General features: G+C 35.8%; 1 long non-coding RNA gene across 4 annotated transcripts in view; it reads left to right on the top strand.

Annotated features, from left to right (window-relative positions):
* LOC115030388 (uncharacterized) overlaps window positions 1–16,796 on the top strand; it is an 87,955-nt gene that overhangs the window by 44,463 nt on the left and 26,696 nt on the right. For all 4 annotated transcript variants that reach the window (XR_003835985.2, XR_015044842.1, XR_003835983.2 and 1 more), the window contains one exon: window positions 1,336–1,387. This is a non-coding gene — a long non-coding RNA (uncharacterized LOC115030388). The remainder of the gene's footprint in view (window positions 1–1,335; window positions 1,388–16,796) is intronic.

Genomic DNA, 16,796 nt, shown 5'->3' with positions numbered 1-16,796 from the left:
GATCCATCCCATAATCAGCTTCTAAACGCTGACACCATTGCATACACTAGCAAGATTTTGCTGAAAGGACCCAAATATAGCTGTCTCTTGTGAGACGATGCTGGGGCCTAGCAAACACAGGAGTGGATGTTTACAGTCAGCTATTGGATGTATCACAGGGCTCCCAATGGAGAAGCTAGAGAAAGCACCCGAAGGAGCTAAAGGGATCTGCAACCCTATTGTTGGAACAACATGATGTACTAACCAGAACCCCGGAGCTCTTGTCTCTAGCTGCATATGTATCGAAAGATGGCCTAGTCGGCCATCAATGGAAAGAGAGGCCCATTGGACTTGCAAACTTTATATGCCCCAATAAAGGGGAATGCCAGGGCCAAAAGAATGGGAATGGGTGGGTAGGGAAGTGGGGGGTGCTATGGGGGACTTTTGGGATAGCATTGGAAATGTAATTGAGGAAAATATGTAATAAAAATATTAAAAATCAAAAAAAAATGGAATCAGTATCCTAAGTCGGAGAGCTAAGTAGCTTTCTTTACTACATGACAAGATAAACCAAGAATGGACAATTCACCCTTCATAAAATCCCCTCACCTGAACGAAGACCTATTCTGATTTGGGATTGCAGTTTCCAAGAGTGTGAGAAATAAATTCAAATGAACAAATTCGGTTGTTTATAGGATACACTGGCTACAGTATCTTATTAAAGTAAACTGATAGACTGAATGGACTAAGATAATTTATAAGAAATAAAAATAAAGTAGAAGCTACAATTGTTCCCCTCTGAAGAGTAACAGAGCTAAGCAAAGTCCTAATGAATTCTACTTATGCCCATGGATTAGTGCATTTCTCAAATGTTTTCAAAGATGCTTCTGTTTTCAACGGATGGTGACTGATTGCTCAGCCCTAAATGAGACATGGGTATCACTGCTCTGCCTTTGTGGGTGGGTGTCAGTGATCATTGTGAAAGAGGAATGGGAAAGTTTGACAGGTTTAGAGGGGATGGATGATGGCAATAAAGCCATGTTTTCCAGATGCAAAAGGGCAGTTACTCCTGCGAACTCACAGGAGTTGTAAGAACATGCACAATATCAGTGTAAGCTCCAGCCAGACAGAACCCCAGCATGGGAGTGAGAGGCATGCATGAAGTCCCACCATTAGCTAGGGAACTCCTGGCAATTGGTGGGTACTGGGAGAGGATAGAGTCAGTTTTCTTTAAATATATGGCCCCAGGTCATGTGAACATGCCACAGTACATGAACAAACACCTAAGACTGTATAGGCAGCACTAACTGGATTGAAACCATTTGTTTGTTTGTTTGTTTTTAATTGTGAACACAGATTTGCTTGCATATGGAATGTGACAGGACATACGAGGAGTTATGGGAGGCAGGTGAGTAGACTTAAAAAATACAATTCTCAAAGAAAAATATACATTAAAAGACCAGAACAATTTCAAATTAAATCAGAATTCAATTTATTAAACTAAATTGATAATGATTAAAAAAAAACATGTTTCATTAAACTCACAAAAAGATAGCACTACACTCCTATGATTATGGCCAAGTAAGAAATAGTGATGCTTTTAATTGATAGCAAACCAAAGTTCCCCCCAGTGCTATCATTAGGGAGCAGTAGGGAAAAAGACATCAGGCATCTATGTCTGTTACTTACTTATATCAAAGTTATATCAAGTTGTAAAGTTGCCTTAGGAAGATGTGATAAAGCCTGCATTGACCTGCACAGTGGCAGTAGCCCCAGTTTCACCTGTCGGCAAGTTTTGCTTTTAACTTTGCCTTGAATATTCCCATGTCTGACTTATAAAGATTTACCTTAAGGAGTTATTGAATAATTTAGTAATATTAAGTAATCTCTGCAAAGATGTCCAGTGTTGTGTCTTTTGCAAGATCTTCAGATAGATAGAAAATAACTCATAGTTAAATATTTAAAGAGTATATAGTATGAACATTTCATTAACTTTAACACAGTAAGGAAACTCAGGTTTTTGTAAGGTAGTGAGGCAAAAGAGGAAAGCAACATGGTTAGGCATATAGGTTAGGACAGAAGTATGGCTTGTCACATTGGCTTTAGACGGAAGAGGAGAGCAGAGTGGTTAGACATATAGATATCAGTTCATGGAATTAAGACTTAACCTATATGATGTGTAGACTTGGACAAGAGTTTGACATATCTACATATTTATATTCTCATTACAAAATAATTAAGTAGTAGTGAGAATAAAGGTACCTCAAATTCAAATCTGTACACAGACTGTCAGTAAATCACAAAGGATATTTTCAAAATTTGAAGCTACTTTTGAACACATCTTACAAGAGGAATGTATTATTTTAAAATTAAAAAGTCTGTCAAGTAAACAAAGTTATTGTGGAACAGAAGTGAGTTACAATATCGAAACAGGTAAATGTCAGTGGCAAAACTCAATATGGACCTTGTTCGCTCTGTACTGTTTCCCAAATGGTTTGTGAGGTGGGTATGGGAGGCTTATGTAGGAAGGTTTTATTAATCAGGGAGTAGACGGCTATTTTCAATCAAGTCTGAACACCTTCCAGCTTTCATGGGCCTGCAGGGAAGCAATCTAACTTCATTCCTGACTCATCTGCCTTGGTCACTTGACTCTGTGGCCCCAAGCAGCCTTCTTTCTCTCAGTAACTGCCCATTTCCCACACTTTTCCTGGTGCTCACAGCTTTCTTCAACACCATCCAACTTCCTTCATGAAAACTTCTGCCAGTCATTCCTGCAATGTCCTCATCTCTCTTTGTAGAACGTCCTTCTACATGGTGGTCATCTTGAATGATTTAGCATTTTACAGTGATGCTGTAAGTATGTTCTTATGCCAGCGTCTTTTGCATACTTCTGGGAGGGGCCACTTGTAGTTTTCAAATCAAGGCTTTGTGTCTGAGGGTGCTTTCACCTTCTGTTGTGATAGTGAGACAGGGTAACTGCGGAAAGAAAGATGAACCATGCTTGTATAGACTGAATTTGGTCTTAAGAGCCCAGAAGGGGGTGTGCCTAATTATGAACTCAGCTATTTGGGATGATAGGCTATAACCTACAGCAAATAGCTATTCTCCTTTCAGAACAATTGTGTGGCACAAACAAACATTAGGAGGGACATCGTAAAATCTGAGCTGAAACATGCCTATTCAAATCAGGGAAATCAAATTGCTGAAGGATATAATTGCACAGTGTGTATATCTGGGGGCTTGGTTTGCAGGCCTGGCAGGAGGATAATGATGGGAAACAAAATTCCCTCACCAAACAGTGTTTTCAGCAACGAAGACTCTAGTGTAAAAGATAATCTTAAACAACCCCAATATATAAGCAACTAAAAGTAGCATTTTTTGCCTAGATAAACATGTTTTCTTATTTTAAATCTACAATGATGCAATCACTGTCAAAGGACCTGCTCTCCTAAAAAAAAATAAAGCATCAAAATTATAGATTCTATTATACTTTAATAGCCACTTTGCTTGCTGGTTTCATGATTTGTTGTTTTGAGCTGCAAAATCATGAAAATTTTGATGCCGTACATTTAATGAACTTTAATGGCTACAAAATTGTGGGTTCTGTTGCTTTGCTGTTAAAAAGCCTGTCTTGCCATCGAGGTAGTTTTCAATCAAATTTGGAAATCTGAGAGAGTTGTCAAATGTTCCAGTTGCTATGCTCGCCAATTTTGATTATTCAGCAGCCACTTACAGCACAGTATCTGCAGTAATTTTAAGTATTTGAAAAGATCAGGAATATTAAACAATAACTTAACAAAGATTTGCATTCCACCAAGAGTTTTTATGTTTTGCCCTTACTCCCTCAAATTTTCTTTCAATGTTTACTAACATTAAAATACAGATATCTGAAACTCTATCAGCTCCAGCATCAAATACAACCACTCTTGAGAAATTGCTTATTATCTCTTCCAGATCCTTATGTTCTTGGTTTATCCATCATATTATGATGGAAATATCATTGCTCATGTATATTTCCTGACTATACAAATATTTTTGTTTGATTTATTGTTTTTTAAAACACTTTGTGCATAATGTATCACTTGCTTTCAGTTCAGAATTGTTTGATGGTCTATACATATGAAATATACATATTTGTTTATACTTATTTATTTTTTGTGTGTGTGTACATGTATATGTGTATGTGTGTGCATGCGTATGAGTGATGGATGTTGCGTGTGATAAATGGTTTGCATGTACCATGGCAGGTGTACAGCTGTAGAATAGAGCTTTGTAGCATGAGTTTCCTTTATTCAATCCATATGGAGTTATAAATGTATATTTTTCCACCCATATGAACATGTGTAAAACAATGGCATGTCCATTTCTCTGTAGTTGCTTATTTATGATTTTTCACATTCTGAAATGAGTACTCAATCACTAGTTCCTACTCACATGCCCATCATTACACTATAAAGTCTTTGGTTTTTCTCTTTCTCAATAGCCCTCAATTATGTTACACTCTTGTCTCTCACAATTGATGAGAGCCATTCATAGTTCATTGATAAGTTCAGTTTCGCTTCATAAAGGTTTGGGTGAGACACATTTTTCTTCTTATTCTTTATTTATTGTTCTATTTATGGAAATTATACACAAACTATTTTGTCTCATTATTTTGTATTACAATGTTTTTATTACTGATTTCCAGTAAGTTACTTTTCTACATCCCTTTCACATATTCTTAGAGATATAAAATAGTATCAATTACCCTTGTCTTAAAATAACACTATGAAAATGTCACTCAGGAAATGAAAAGTGACAATATATATCATAAAGAAGACATGTGAATAGTATGTGAATAGTATAGGAAGGAACATGACTTGATGTACCTTCATTGTCTCAATAAAATTAAAAGGACTGAAAATTTGGGAATGCTTAGACGTTTCCAAAGAAAGAGGCCGCACATGAACTTTAGTGATTTCAATTTGAATCTCAGAATTGGATAGAGGGAACTGACTCCAGAAACTCAAATCTGCCTCTATACACCTGCCATGGTACATCATATATAACACCTATCACACACACACATACATACATACATACATACATACATACATACATGCACGTGCATGCCCGTATGCATATGCGCGCGCGCGCGCACACACACACACACACACACACACACACACACACACTAAACAATTAACCAAGGAAGTAAATAAATTAATGAACTTTTTAAAAGACATCAAATTTAAAAGACTATTAGTATTATTATCACCTATGGAGGATGAGCATTTGATAAACTTCCTCTGTTTCAATAATCAGAGTATACAACAGTGTAGCAAATTGGAACACCATTGATCTTTCATTTCTCTCTTGGAAATACACTCAGAAATGATGAAACCAAGACTTTACCTATACTGCAAACATAAAGATTTACAAGCTTATGACTGACAGCAGCTCCAAAATGGAATCAGAGGTATTATTTCTTGGGAAATTATAAAACTGTAATTTATTTATACATAAACATAGAATCAATAATACAAGTGACTTACTGATAGTAGTTTATATAAATCATGTACAGTAAAAGAATCTGGGCATAGGAAAACACATACTCTAGGATTTCTTTTATACAAAACTTAAGACCAGTTAGAATGATGGTTACAGTCAAGTCTAGGAATAAAGCACCTGGGGGCTTCCTTGAGGCCACAAGGAAATGTTTATTTCTTTCTGGATGCAGTTGCCAGGTTGTACATACAGGTAATGTTACATGTTAGTGTACAATGAATCCATGTCACTACACTATTCCTCACCGGACACATTAGAGAAAACATATAAACCTCTCCTGTATTTGAGTACAGGAAGACCATTTAAAAGGAAAGGGAAATGTGAAATCAACTTTCTTATAATACGAGCATGTATGTTCAATAATGATTGCTTGTATTTCAAAAGTAATCTCTATTAGACATAGAAAATGGACTCTTACCACCCAAAGGAACAAAAATGAGGCATTGAAAAAAGCAATGGAAAATATAAGGAGCAGTGAGCAGAATAAAATCAATACTTTGTTGTTTTCCTTCACAGAGGGCAAGCTAAATTGTCCTAAGAAAAGTACAGATGATGGAATTCACTTACAAAATGCAGTCTTTTTGTTTATAACATATAAAAGAACAGAGGCAGAAGCGCTGCTAGCAACCATGGGCAAAAAACATATCAAGAGGCAGAAGAAGCACAAAGACTACGTGCAAAGTGCAGAAGGAATAATTTAAGAAGAACCATCAACCCCACACTTATGTTTACTGGAAAAAAAGGATTTTGCGGATATACGTGTACACAGATCTAGAGGTCTAGAATACTCAATGCAGATATGTTTTTTGAATGCTGCTGCTTTTTATATCTGTATTTTTAAGTGGGTGATATATTTTTTAGGTTTATGCATGGTTTGCCTGCATGTATGTCTGCTTAACATGTGCATGCTTAGTGCTCAGAGCATCTAGAAGAGGGCGATGGATTCCTGGAACTGGAGTAGGTACTTCAACCAAATCCAGGCCCTTGGGAAAAACAACCAGTCCTCTTAAACCTGAGCCATCTCTCTAGACCTCCAGATGCAGAAAGGAGTAGACGATTGCTTTGCAAACATTCTAAAAGTGAGCCACAATCACAACTGCAACAATGGTACAAGACAAACTGTTGTTTCTTTAAATACCTGAAAAGAGTATAGAAAACCTTCTCTTGCATCCAGGTGTCACATGTTCCTCTCTTTATCTTGACAGAAAGGAAACAGGAAATAGCTCTGGAGACAAAGTGTTCCCCTGCCTAGTTTCTTTCAGTCAACTGAAGAATGAAGAGTTAGTATCTGTTGCTGCAAGTTTGGACTTTTGTGTATTCCAAGGCTAATTGATTCTACTTCTGCTTTGCTATACAAACCTCTCCCACTTGCATCTTCAATTTTCATTTCAAACATCCTGCATTTAATCCAGAATCAATTTGTTGCTTAAAATTTTATATCACACAAACAAAAATGTATTAAAACATAGCAGACCAGAACCTTGCTAGATATATAACAAGTACAACATTTTGCATGAACTATTTCTCTTGTGATGGAGTGTGGTACATGGTCTCTTACTGTTTTACTCATCTGGGTGTTCACAGCAGAAAGGATACCGAAGCAACATGTAATCTAGGGCTTTATTTTCAGTTAATGGAACATGTTTTCTTTGTTCTGTAGGCTTGAACTTACTTGTAAAATTTGAAATACAGGGACAGGAACACAGGTCTCAAGTGAGAAAGGTCACAATGGAGCAGCACCTTTTATAACCACAAAACACTGCCACAAAACCCTGGTACCTGGAGAGGCTCTGCCCATTCAGGAGACGCTTTAATTACATAGAGGCTGCAGGAAATTTTTCATTTAGCAGGGAAATGAGATACAAAGTGACACTTGTGACCCTCTGTGCAGTCACGGTTTCTGAGATTTTTTTCTGTGAACATTTGAAAGCATGTTTAAAATATTTAAGAAGGAAAATCTGATGGAGAATATTGGGGAGACAGAAATATCTCCAAAGAGTAAAGAATATAGAGATGCTTAAATTAAGAATTTAGGGAATCGCTGGGCAGTGGTAGCACATGCCTGTAATCCCAGCACTTAGGAGGCAGAGGCAGGTGGATTTCTGAGTTCGAGGCCAGCCTGGTCTAAAGAGTGAGTTCTAGGACAGCCAGGACTGCACAGACAAACCCTGTCTCGAAAAACAAACAAACAAACAAACAAACAAACAAACAAGAACTTAGGGAATCCTTTTATGTTTTGACTCTCTGAACCATGTTTAATTGGAACAACAGTTATTAATATTGCTATTATATTAATCCTTCAGATATAATCAAAACTACTTCACCAAACTATGATATGGTACTGAAAGCATGTATTGAAATTTGATGTTTTTACATGTACATAAGTCCATAAAATTGTCACCCGTATCAAGTTAATCACATAAAACTTAGAAGTGAGGTTGACTTACTCCCAAACAGGAAACACACAATCCAGCCTTTTAATGGATAGTCAATACTCATCCCACTTATGGAATATAGTGCGAAGAACATCTCAGCTAACATCATAAACTGATATAAATGGGTGGCTCTCATATGTTATCATAGACATCATTTTAGAAGCAGTCACAGCAAGAGGATAAGCCTGCTTTATGCAGTATCTTGAAGTAGCTGTTTTCTCATAAGCATTTCCCATGGTACTTTTTTGAATTATGGAGATTTTGATCAATATTTCACAATTTCAAATAGGATCATTCATTTTATATAGATAGTATTTTGGCAGTGCTCTTTGAAGGCAGAAGTCCCCAAAGAGAAGATGGAAAGTTTATGAGCGGAATACAGTTTCCTTATTAAATCAAAACTACTTCATCAAACTATGATAGGGAACTGAATGCACGTATTGAAATTCGATGTATTTACATGTATAGAAGTGCATGAAATTGTCACCCGTATCAAGGTAATAAATGTAGCCATCACATAAAAAGAGCATCACTGTGTCTTTTGGCAATTCTACTTTTACACTCATCCGTTGGTATGATTTTGTAGCCTAAAGTCTTGATACTCTCTTCCCTTAGCTGTACTACCTTCATAGAGATCTCATAGGACTTCCTAAATGTCATATTGAATATGAATGGGGACAGCATACAGGTCTAATTTCTTTTAAAAGCTAAAATGTATGCACATTTAGTCTTTAGCTATATAGTGTGAGGTTAGTGGTGATGTACTTGCCGGTGTATTCTATTGGGTTAAAAGACTTCCCTTCTATTCCTATTTCATAGAGAATACTTTTGAGATATGGATTTTGGATAGCTGTAAAAAGCCACGTGGATTTTTCTAACTTTCAAATATGGAAGTATATACTGATATTCTACTGTTCTACCAATATGAGATTCATTAGAGTGAGTTTCTTTAGTAGATCTTGTGTTCCCATGGTCTTTTTACCTCTACGTTCTTTGCCTTCTTGTCCTGGTCCATCTTTTATTCTTACCATTGATTTAGAGTAATTTATTGTAATATGTCTTGTGTAGTCATCATTTGGACTTGGAATACTCACACATTTTCAGCCATATGTCTTGAATAGTCTTAATATCTCTACTCTTTGTCTACACTGGGTACCTCCCTCAAACATAAATCAGGCACTTGAGGATGTCTTCTATTTTACTGATACTGTTTCTGGTGTCATATCTGTTTCATTTTTTCTGTTGCTCTGTACTCAGATTTACTTACTCATTTCTATTATGTAAAATTACCTCCAACTCTTTCCAGTGGGATTTTCTTCTCACAGATTGTTTCCATCTCTAGATGTTATTTCTTTCCCACTGCTGAATACTCAGCAAATATGAAACACCTTGCTTCTTTCTCAAGCTCTCTGTATATTTAGCCTTTATTCTAGGGAGTACTAACTATACTGCTATACCAAGACTCTAATTTCTTATTCCTTATGCCTGGCAATCAACATTTTTTATTGTTTACTCTCTGTCCATGAACACTGGAGTAGACATGCTCCAGGCAGTTGGGTAGGTCCTATGTCTGCTGCAGACTTTCCTGCATTCAGGGGTCATGGTTCCTCTCCGCCCAGTACTCAGTTTCTTGAAATATATTTCCTATGGTTTGTCATGTAAAAATTCTTTCAGATTTAGCATTTATCCACTTTTCTTTCCTTGTCATACTTCACTTAGCCACAGTGAACTCCAAATTATGTCCTCTATTGTCTCTATTGTCCCTTGAGACAGACCAATTTCAAAAATACTTTTCTAGTATTTAAAGTCATGTGCTTGAAAACTTGCCATTGGAGTAGCTGATGATAGATAAAAATAGAGGGGAGATTTAAAAAGACAATTTATATATGTACACATATATGTATATTTATATGTATATATGCATATAAATGTTTGATAGAAGCAATAAAACAGCTTTTCATAACTTGTTACTTCAACTATACCTGATACCCTTTAAATCACTCCTTAAATCAGGGTGTGTTTCTCTTTTGTTTTAACCAAAAGAATTTTGCAAACTTGATACTGAGGCCAGTTTTACAACTTGTTTGCAAGAGGTCTTGGCAATTCTACTCCTTCTGTGAAGCTCACACTAGGGAGAGTGAAACAGGCACTCAGAAGCTGGTTTTGCTAAAAAGCATTGATTTCTCACCTGGATCCAAGATGAAAGCCTGGCATCCTGCCTGCATGCTGTGCCTGTCAGCATCTTGTACTTCAAGTAAAGGCATGGAGATAAATTACTAGGCATAACCTTTCTTCTTGAGTCACATTAAATTCCAGGAAGAACAGATCCTCACAGGACAGATTATTCACCCTCTCCAATGAAGACAATTATTTATGGAAAGGCTCTACACCCTTAGCAATTAATAGATGAAGAATTACCACTTTTTCAGAGGGACCACCTTAGAGACAAACTGAAAAATAACAGTTCAGTGATAGTTCAGACTACAGTATGTCTTGCCCAGGACTGCTTGATTGTGAATAGCCTTTTGCCTTCAATTTAAACCCAAACCTCATGTTGGTACCTTACTAGTGATTGAATTGATGTCACTGGACCCCTTTCCTTGTTTTTTCCAACATGTGTCACAATGACTTAATCTCCTCCCCTCTGTTTTATCTTGTTGTTCTTTCTTTTTTATTATCTGTCTGCCTGTCTGTTTATGTTTTAATTCATTCATTTTACATCCTGGTCACATCACCCCTCCTCCCAGTCCCACTTCACACAGCCCCTCCTCTATCCCTTTCCTACTCCTCTGAGAATGGGAAGCCCCCACCCCATACCAACCACACATCCCTCAACAACTAGATTAGAGGCTGTCCCTGACTCTGTTTTCAGCCTGTGGATCCTAGTCCCCTAACTGGACTGCTTTGTCAGGCCACAGTGGGAAAGAATATGCTTAGTCCCTTACCTTTCTTTATAATTGGCACTTTGCAGATGAGAGACCAAGTCTAGCTTGCAACTACTGGGAATTTTGTCTCATAATCTTTAGTAGTGAAAGGAATTCTGGAATAGCTTGATTGGAATTAGTGTAGTGACCTACACTGAGGACTGGCAAGGGCAATGAGTCCTGAGCTACACTGCAATTGACTGTAGATGCATGGAAAAGCTCCGGCAAGGTCAGCTGACCTGCTGGATGAAGAGAAAACACCCATCAAATGATGAGCTTATTGCTGTTGTCTCAAACTACTGTGTTTTTGGATGACTAGCTATCATCAGTAGCCAATAATACTATGTGTATACAAACAGATACCAATGGTAAGACTGCAGCATATATTAGCCAAGGCTAATTCACCTGTCTGATTGATTAGTAAAGCAGAACTATAACTTATGGGAAAGGTCTATTTAGATAGATAGATAGATAGATAGATAGATAGATAGATAGATAGATAGATAGACAGATACATACATACATACATACATACATTCATACATACAGACATAGAAGATAGATAGATAGGATAGATAGATAGACATTAAATTTGATCATTTTGAAAAATTGTTTTTAATGAACAAGCTGACATTAGTATAGTCATATACTATACATATGTATATTTTGAAGCAATGTATAAGAAATCTGAACACAATTTACTATCATGTATTCCACATTATAGAGACAGTATATTTTGAAAATTATAACATATTCCTTAAAGTTTCAAATTTGCTCACATGTGCAGTTTCCTCACTTCTTCATGGAGATACACTAATTAAAGGCTGGCCTTATAAATGCAGTTTATTTCCTTTTAAAATATACATTCAGTTTTTGCTATCATTGTTTCATTATAAAAATATGTAGAATTTAATATCCAGAAAATGCTCAGACATTTTTCTGTTTGAAGCTACTGTATTTCAAGGGAAACGTTTGGAAGAATCTCAAAAAAAAAAAAAAAGAAAGAAAGAAAGAAAGAAAGAAAGAAAGAAAGAAAGAAAGGAAGGAAGAAAAGAGAAAAAAGAAAAAATTCCCTGTAGTAATATGATGTATAGAACTGGGAACTAGAATCCTGCCAACATGGATTCCAGACATATGATTCCTTTCTGTGGCGAGTCACCCTGGCAACTACAGAGAGTGGTTCTCGTATATACATGTGACAATCTAGCAAGTTTTATGCAGAACAATTTGCCCATTAAGTGTTTCACTGGACAGATTATTTGAAGGCAACACAATAATGTTTTTAAAAGAAGATTAAGTAAATAATTATCTAGTAGTTTGAAAAGTCAGAGGGGAAGAAGAAATTATTCATACAGTTACTTGGGTTTTATAAAAAATTCACAAAGAATAATGATTATGCTTTAGTGTGATTGATTAAGAGAGGTATTAGAGAGCTTATAATGTTGCATAGCTTGAATATATAAAAAAATTCATTGAGATTCAAGATCCACACAATGTTAATAATATGGATGATATCCTCATAAACCATGTTTTTTAAATTCATGAAAATAGGGTATGCTGATCTGTAAAGGGAATTCAGTGTCATTTTGTAAGGTTCGTAGAATAATATATTGTATCCATAATTTTGGTTATAAGTGAGTTTATTAAATAGAAAGAGACAAGAAAAATAGTAAATAGTCAGAGGCAGGTGGATAGAAAAGTAGATGAGAGAGAGAGAGAGGGAGAGAGAGAGAGATACAGATAGATAGATTGTGACAGAGACAGGGAGAGATGGTAGGTAGGTAGATGATGACAGATGATAAATAGGCAGATAGATAGATAGATAGATAGATAGATAGATAGATAGATAGATAGATAGATAGATAGGTAGATGACAGATAGTAGATGATAGATGGATGAATGGATAGAGTGAGAGATAAAGTGATAGAGGGATAGAAGACAATACCATCAAATACGTCATTTAAAACATCCAACAGATACTTCCTGGTTTCCTGATTTGACTGGGGACACTGAAGCTGTCAGCTGGTTTCTGATTGATATTTTCTTTCCTACTGTAGTGACTTTTTATTATGGAATGAACATTAATAAAGTGTTTGAAATGGCTTGCAGTTAATTTTGAGAATGTAATGTTCTTATTCCTGGGCCATTTCACTGTTTTCTCCTACCTGTCACAGAGTCAGGGGAACTAGCCCATCTCCTGGCAAGGGGTCTTAGAGGACACTGACACAACAGCCTTGGGTCTAAAATGGAGTTCATGTGGAGCAGCCCTACTTCTCCAGTCAGCTCCTCAGTGAGCTCAAATAGCACACAGCAGTTTTTATATTAACAATTTTATAATGTGAGGTATGTGTCTTCATAATACATCTATCATGGTTATAGATATAAGTGACAGTAATTTTAAAAGATAATGTTGATAAATATTATGCTTATGATTAGTAATGAAAGTAAAATGAAGGTTCTTTAAAAATTCAAAAATGGTATTATAGGTTAAATATCCTTGATCTGAAAACCTAAATCCAAAAGTGTTCCAGAACCTAGAACATTCCGAGGACTGGCATAATGCTGCATGTAAATTTTTTGTGAAACTTTTTTATACAAAAATTATTAAAAATATTATTTAAAATTGCCTCCAGTCTACATAAAGTATACATAAAACACAAATGAATTTTATTTTTATACTTGTCTCATAACCAAGATATCTCATTATATGCAAGCAATATTTCAGCATTTGAAAAATCTTAAAATGTAAAACACATTTGGTCTCAGTCATGTCAGAAAAGCAGTGTTGTGCTAAGCAGTGGTGACAAGTTGAAGAGTTATGAAAGTATGCTTTAAATGGGAAAATACCAGATCATTATCCTTGACAATACTAAGAAAGATAGAGCAGCTAGAATTATCAATGAATTTCCTTTTATAAGGACTCATTGAGAACAAGTTGACACTCAGGAAATATTACTAATATCAGTTTAACATAGTAGGGATGATTCTAACTCAATATCCTTTATTGATGTGATTAGGAAGGCTTTTGGTGAGGATTAGGAAATTATGACATTTAGGACTAATCTAAGATGACAACTATTTAAAAAATAGCTTGTAGTAACAGTCTCATCTGATCTGTTTAATGTTCTCTGACTGCCTTTAGTCTAGAGGAGTCATAGAGAATATCTGTAGAGACTATGTGGGAATAAATACTTGAAATATTTGCTACCTGATCCTTTAGGAAAAAGTGAATGACTTCTAGATTTATGAAAAAGAAGACTGAGCAATGCCATCTCTGCTTCCTGTTCCCATAGGAAACCAAGAATAAATCCAGAAACTATGTACTCATGTAGAGGAAGCTACTCACTAATATGTTTCTTCCAGTAATTGTATTATAGACATGTTCTTAGGTTTCTTGTCTTTCTTATTTTTATTTTTTCCTCCTTCATAGTCTTGTGTGACATCTGTATTTTCAGCCCCTTTTTGTAAATGCAAAGACAATTTGTAAAATATCAATGATTATTAAATTATGAAAAAATTCAATCTAAAAATGGTTGTTTTTTAAAAACCACTAACCTGTGAGAGAATAAAGAAAAGCAGGCTTCCTGCACTCCTATAACTTGACCTTGAATTTCTCTGATAGAATAAACATAAGTGAAGAGCTGCCCTCCAAGGGTACAGTTCTTATACATGGCTGAAGCAGACGCTGAAGCCACTTCCTCAACTCGTGTTTATTATTTTCTAAGAGGAAACAAGAAATTTATTTATTATTATTTCAAAACACTGACGCCAGAACCTTCCCACAGCAAGTCAGAATCTACCTCAATGGTTTCTATTTATGAGAAAGAGCCAAATAACATATTCAGAGGACATTGTACTCTGCTTAACTCTGGAAAATATTGGGTTTATCTTAGTAAAAGAATGAAAATTTGAAAACAACATACTACAACTTCAGTTGTTTAAAGACATAAATATTTATTCTCTCATCGATGTGGAGAATCAGTATCAAACTCTTATTAGCATCTATGGGACCACAGTTAATGTCTGCTATGAGAACATGAGATAAGTCCCTCCCGTCAAGATGCTTCTAATCACATCATCTTTTATCGATGAAAAAGCCACTCATTGGTTGGCCTATTTATGTCTGTGGCATAATCTTTGGGTAGGGCAATTGGGATGTAGGCATTTACTTTGAAGAACCATTATTAAGCATAAAAATACAAGACTTTAAAGATGAGCATATGAGGACCCTGTCTTCTTTAAAAATCTAACATTTTAAAAAATAGATTATTTTTCCCCCAGCCTGGGGCAGGGGATACAAGTGAATTCACATTTTAGGTTGAGCTGTCCTTGCACTGTTACTGTTGAATTTATGTCTGGGTTGATCTCTTATATTATCCTCAGGAAATTCTGGCTAAAAGTTATAGCCTAGCTGCTATGTATTGTCAGAAGTCAAATAGGGCCTGTGCTCATACTTGGATCAAAGATATATAAGTGTTTCAGATATCTACAAGTCCTATCCATCAAATGCATGGCTGGTATTTGAATATAAGTGTTATTCTATGAGGAATTATGACCAAAGTGAACATTGCTAAATGGAAAAAGGAGGAGACCAGGGTACAAGAACATGACACAGTTGAATGCCTATGATACAGGGTTATGGAAAACACTGGAATATAGCCAAGGGCATTCTGAGGTAGAAATGGGAGCAGTAATTTCTGAACAAGTGCTCAACAAGCTGATGGATTTAGCCACAGTGGTCCCTGTGGCCTTATAGGCCATGAGTCATGATCATAAAGTAGCTTGAATAATACTTGCTATTTGGGGAGAGGTAATGATTTTCTATGCAAGGAAAATTTTACCTTTGGTTCACTTCAACGGTAATGTGTTGAATACATAAAGCATCAATGCTATGGCTAGAAAATAGAGGTTTGTGATTTGAGGTAATACAGCTTAATTTTTCATTTACTTATATGGTTTTATACGCCACTTGAACAACTGTACACATTCTATTTCATTTGCAGAAGAAAAACACACTACAGCTTTATAATCAACAAGTGTAGGCTTAGAGAACAAGGGGAAATAACTCTATCTCTTAATCCAGACCCACTGCAGGCATGTCAAATTCAAAAATTAAATGGCAAAGGTTTAAGATATTGAAACAGAATGCAGTTGATGCTGCTTTGTAAATTTTTAATAGGATGAAAATGCAACTTGAATGTAGAATTGACCCATAGGATATGTTGGTATGATTGAGCTCCGTCTCAATCCAGAATCTCAGAAGATTAAATGCAACAGACAAGATATGAGCAGAAAATGAATTTGATACATCAGATAGTGTGGCTCTTTACTCACATATTGCCATGATGTTATTTTTCAGATGTATGTGTTATGATTGAACAAATGATAATGGACATTGGAAATGGGATATTTCCTGTCCCCAAAATACCACCAGCAGTCAGGAAAAATATTATCTTAGCCATGGTTCTTATGGACACTATTCATGTTATCATCGAGGATTGAGATGTATTATAGATTATAGTCTCTTTTGTTGAGTAAACCCAACAGTATAAGAATGCCATAGTAGGTATCTATATTGAATAGTGTTCATATCAATGCATGTCATGACATATAAGCAGCTAGGCAATGATACTTTCATCTACAGAGCATTATAATGGGGGAGGGACAAATGCTCGGGATGTAAAGACTATCCTTGATAAAGTTCATACCAATATCATATGGTGCTACAGTTGACAGTAATTCAGGAATTCTTTACTTTAGAAAAAAATAGTCATGCTTATTGATCAACCACTATTTACCAGGTATATGATAAGTGCATCTTATCATAATGTCTATAACTAGTGATAAGGATTGTATAATTCATTTTTTCAAAGGATAAGAAGACAGACTGGAATTTACTACTAAAAAATCA

Source organism: Mus caroli, unplaced genomic scaffold (genome assembly GCF_978045245.1).
Source record: "Mus caroli unplaced genomic scaffold, Mus_caroli_1 scaffold_2, whole genome shotgun sequence".
Lineage (NCBI taxonomy): Eukaryota > Metazoa > Chordata > Mammalia > Rodentia > Muridae > Mus > Mus caroli.
This window is presented reverse-complemented; position numbering and strand designations above follow the sequence as displayed.